Source organism: Meriones unguiculatus, chromosome X (assembly GCF_030254825.1).
Source record: "Meriones unguiculatus strain TT.TT164.6M chromosome X, Bangor_MerUng_6.1, whole genome shotgun sequence".
NCBI classification, from domain to species: domain Eukaryota; kingdom Metazoa; phylum Chordata; class Mammalia; order Rodentia; family Muridae; genus Meriones; species Meriones unguiculatus.
Genome location: NC_083369.1, coordinates 96605700 through 96611528, shown reverse-complemented (window position 1 = coordinate 96611528; position 5829 = coordinate 96605700).

The window sequence follows — 5829 nt, the reverse complement described above, 5'->3', positions numbered from 1 at the left end:
AGAGTTCTCAGTAGAGGAATATAGAATGGCAGAGACACACGTAAAGAAATGTTCAAAGTCCTTAATCATCATGGAAATGCAAATCAAAACAACCCTGAGATTTCACCTTACACCCATCAGAATGGCTAAGATAAAAAACTCAAGGTACAACATATGCTGGAGAAATTGTGGAGAAAGGGGAACCCTCTTCCATTGCTGGTGGAAATGTCATCTTGTACAACCAGTTTGGAAATCAATCTGGTGCTTTCTCAGCAAATTAGGAATAGTGCTTCCTCAAGATCCAGCTATACCACTCCTAGGCATATATCTGAAATATGCTTAACTATACAGCAAGACATTTGCTCAACTATGTTCATAACAGCTTTATTTGTAATAGCCAGAATCTGGAAGAAACCTAGATGTCCCTCAATACAGGAAAGGATACAGAAATTGTGGTATATTTACACAGTGGAATAGTACTCAGCAGTTAAAACAAGGAAATCATGAAATTTGCAGACAAACTGATGGAACTAGAAAAGGTCATCGTGAGTGAGGTAACCCAGAAGCAGAAAGACACACATGGTATATACTCACTTACAAATTGATCTTAGCCATTTAATATAGGATAAACATACTAAAACTTAGAGAAGTTAAACAAGGAGGACTCTAGGGAAGATGCACAATCCTCATTCAGTATGGCTAATGGGATAGACGTTGGAAGTGGGAGAAGACAGATAACAGGACAAGAGCCTACCATAGAGGGCTTCTAAAGAACTCTACCCAGCAGATGTGGAAGCAGATGTAGAGGGAGACTCATTGCCCAAGTTTGGGCACAGTGCAGGGAATCTTATGGAAGAAAAGGGGCAATAGAAAGACCTGGAGGGGACAGGAGCTATACAAGGAGACCATCAGGAGCAAAACTTGTGGGCCCAGAGAAGCCTGCAGAGATGTATACTCCAACTAAGACCAAGCATAGAAAGGAGCTAGAATCCCTGATAAGATATAGCCCATAGACTGCTCAGTTTCCAAGTGTGTTCCCTAGTAAAAGGAGCAGGGGCTGTCTCTGATATGAACTCAGTGGCCAGCTCTTTGATCACCTCCCCTTTTGGGGGTACAGCCTAGCCAGGCCACAGAGGGCTATGATGCAGCCAGTCCTGATGAGACCTGATAGCCTTGTGTCGCAACCGCCTCGACCAGCAAGGAAGACGCAACACTGGACTCTTCTCAATGCAGTTTATTCAGGAACCTTGAACAATCTTCTGACTCTCGGGAAGCCCAGCCCGCCAATTAAATAGCCTATGGCCAGCCAATCCTGACAAGCTACATGGCGCCTGCAGATTAGTCCACAACTACGGAAACGAGCCCGATGCACATACACAACCAATTCAGGAGTTGATTACCGAGAGCTTTTACCTACCAGAGGCAGAAGCCAGCGCCATCTTTAGGGTACGGCAGAGCTTGGCTCTCCACAGCCTTGCTTAGATAGAAGGGGAGGAGGTCTTCTCCTATCAGTGGACTAGGGGAGGGGCATAGGAGAAGACAGAAGGATGGTAAGACAGGGAGGAGATCATGAGGGGACTACAGCTGGAATACAAAGTGAATAAATTGTAATAAATAATAAATAAAATTCTTAAAATGAATCTTAAATAAGGCTAGTCTATTTAAGACAGAGAGAAAGAGCTTGGGAGAAATACTAATCAGAGACAGAAGACACTGGAGTACTTCGACACTTGTTAAGACATTGTCAATAACCCTGGTATGTAACATTTTAAAGAAACGGAGTAATTTATTTATATATTCAGTGCCTCTGTAGACTTATTACTGTTAATATGAAGTTTCTTAGGTGCTAAAACGTAGCAATAAATAAGAAAAAATACATACATAACCAAATTTTGTCCATCCTGGCTGCAAGGTGATAAAGGAGAATCTGTACTCATCTTCAGTGTGGGTTTTACAGCAGTTTCCTCAAAAAAATGATAGAGATTTGAATCTAGAACAATGGGGAGGGGAGAAATAGAGGAAGGTAAACAGAGCTATGGATATTAAGAGGTAAAATGGATAGGTCTGAGTGAAAGATAAGAAACTGGCTTGCTAGAAGGGAGACATCATCCCTATCTCTGAGCTGGTGAAGGTGACATTTACTGAAATGGGAAAGTCTAGAAGAGAAATGGGTTGCATTTACTCTTTTCTGTTGGGGGACAGTGGGCTATGGCCATAAATACAATCTCATAAGTTCAGTGTTGAACAGACTGACCTTCATGGAATATGCAAGTAGAAATATAAGTATATATTTGGACATTAAACCCTGGAATTCAAAGAAGTCTTGGCTAGACAAACTTCGGTATGGCCTGATTATAAATGAAACTTGAACATATTAAACTATATGTTTAATGAGTACAGAGTCTGTGTCTTCTTTTGCTCACAAGTGGGAATTTATAACTCCAGCTGATACATTGAAGGTTCTCAGTATTTGTTTAACTGTGAAGATTTAACAAGTGAACTTAGAATCATTTTTAATATCCAAATATAAACTGTATTTCTAGCAATATTATAGCACCTTTTTGTTTCCTGTGCCAAAAATGGAAAACAAAAGTGAGTTCACTTAGGTTGTACAAAAAATAAGTGACCTGAGGCATGAATTTTACCAGGACAAGTGTGGGTTTCTAAGTAATAATATTGGACAATGATCAAAACACATAGCATAGAAAACAGCAAAACAAGAAAAGAATAAGAAAAGGAGAAGATGGAATAGGAGGGGAAGGAGGAGGAGGAATTTCTTGCTGATATAGAAGTGGCCAGAATAGAAGCTTCTGATAAACAAAAGTTTTGTTCCCACTTTGCTGTCTTTGACATGAGTTTCTTTTTCCTGATTCAGGTTTGGCGGAAGTTTCTATAGAATTCATTTTCTTTGAAAGACTTAAACTAAAACTTGTCACCTTCGTCAACTCCCAGTTCTTTATTACAACAAATTGCTCCCTGCCTGTCCCTCAGTGGAAAACAAAGCTGGAAAATCTGGAAAACTTTTATCAAATACTTTTGTGTACAGAATCCTTTTGAGCCTAGGTTGGAAAGCCACACAAAAAGATGTGTGTTTATTATTCGAATATTTAAAATCTAGTATTAACAACAGAATATTTTCAACCCATTGTTTAATGCATATGTGTATATATGCATATAATTATATGTTACTAGTACTGAGGCACAAAGCATCATACGTTAATATCTCTGAAGTTGAGATATATCCTCTAATAAATGGCATCTTGTTATTGTGTCCAGATAGACAGCATACATGATGTAGTTGCTGTTATATGCACATGGGAAATTTTGGGTGTTTTCCTTAGGATATGACCAGACAATTATAGCCCTTTGATATTTCAAGCAACAAACCATTTGAGGACCATTTTATGGAAGAATGTAAGGTTTTTACCAAAAAACCTTGTATGGACACTGGATGAGAAAACCCAACTTCCAGAATTCATAACACATGTTGGAAATTCAGGAGCCAATGGAGTAACAAAATGTTCCTATTTTCCTCTCCACTTTTTATGTGGCATGTGAATAAAAAAGGAGAACGTCAACAACTTTGAGCCTACAAACAATTGGGAATAAAAGGATATTATTACTCTAAGTGAACATATTTTAAGAGTATACTAAGACATTTCTTTCATTCATACCTCCTATTTTATTATGCTTAAGTACAACAGATGATAAAAATACTATCTGCATAATTCTAAACAAGAGCTTTCAAACAGTGCCAGCAGAAATTTTAGGTAATAAGAGAAATTTATACCACAGTTTAAATGTCTGGTTTCACTCCTACAAAAATAAGCAATATGTAGTATGTAATATATTTCCTATAATACATAAAATGTAACCTAAAAAATCAGCAGCATCATTGACTCAATAAGACTGTTACATCATTGACTAAATAATGACTGCTACAAAGCACCAAATGCCATGACAACAAATAGTAGGGATCTTCACAATGTCTACAACAGACTGAACAGTAACCTCCAAAAGATGAACAAAAATAAGACACAACTCCAGACATTTTGCCTTTTAATTCAAAGTTGGTTCTTTTAAACACAAAACAAAAGTACTGACGTAAATGGAGTCAGTGAGTTTTGACACAGAGCTACTCTCAGGACAATTCTATAATAGTCTTAAATTTCCTTTGCTGGTAATTTCCCAGTTACAATGAAGATATTTGTTCACACAAAATGTAAGGCTACTTGTTATTTTTAAGATCACTTCTTCCCAATCAGTTCATGTCAGAGACAGTCCCTGTTCCCATTACTATGGATCCCACTTGGACGCTGAACTGTCATGGTCTACATCTAGGTTATCTCCATACCTGGTACTTGGTTGGAGTATGAGTCTCTGGGAAGACCCCTGTATTCAAATTTTCTGGTTCTGTTGCTCTCCTTGTGGGGTTCCTGTCCTCTCCAGATCTTAGTATTTCCCACTTCTTACATAAGATTCCCTGCATGTTGTCCAACAGTTGGCCATAAGTCTCAATGTCTGCTTTGATAGTCTGCAAGGTAGAGCCTTTCAGAGGTCCTCTGTGGCAGGTTCCTAGCTTGTTTCTTCTTCTTCTGATGTACATCCTCCTTGCCTTTCAGGATGGGGATTGAGCATTTTAGCCAGAGTTCTCCCTCTTGATTAGTTTCTTTAGGTGTACAGATTTTAGTAGGTTTATCTTATATTATATGTCTATATGAGTGAGTATATGCCGTGTGTGTCTTTCTGCTTCTGGGATAGCTTATTCAGGATGATCTTTTCCATATCCCACCATTTACCTGCAAATTTCATGATTTCCTTGATTTTTTATTGCTGAGTAGTATTCCATTGTGTAGCCTGCTCTTTGATCACCTCCCCCTGAGGGGGGAGCAGCATTACCAGGCCACAGAGGAAGACAGTGCAGCCACTCCTGATGAGACCTAACAGACTAGGATCAGAAGGAAGGAAAAGAAGTCCTCCCCTACCAGTGTGCTTGGGGAGGGGCATGTGTGGAGAAGGAGGATGAAAGGAGGGATGGGGAAGAGGGAGGAAACTACAGGGGGGATACAAAGTAAATAAAGTGTAATTAATAAAAAAATTAAATTAAAAATAAAAAAGGACCTAGAGGGAACAGGAGTACTTCCTCTATCGTTGAACTAGGGAATAAGGATAAGGGAAAGAAAGAGAGAGAGGGTGAGACCAGGAGGAGATGAGGGAGGGGATCTACAACTAGAACACAAAGTGAATAAATTGTAAATAATAATATTGGTAATAATAATAAAAGAATTTTTAAAAAGGAAATATAAAGATCACTTCTTGCCAAAAAAGTTAGGTTTTAATATCATGAAGCATTGAGCTAATCCACATGAGTTAGCCTTGAAAGAATTTTCAATACACTTTTCCAGCCTCCTTGACCCATGAGGGATAATTTTATGCTTGAAGATCATTGTTTAATATAGTAGGTCATATAATCTACATAAATTTAAATTATAAACTATGATAATCTTTTTTACATACATAAAACCAAACATGACATAGCTCACCTTTCTGGAATGTTTACCTCCACTCTGTTCAATATTCTAGTGTTAACATCTAGAAAACATGTAGGGGATATTAAGAGGAGGCATGTTTTGAGAAACAACAAATCTAGGCAGTATATTAAGAAGGCTTCACATAGTATCCCATATAAACATCAGGGCTTCCTAGGAGATCAGTGGCTACATTTTTTGTTGGTTTAAAGAAACATCCCTTTTTAGTCTAATTTAGGTAAGGCCTCATTGCTGAACTTCCACTACTACCACAAGACACATTTCAGTCTTCTTGGGGACCTTAGCCACCAGGCAGTTTATT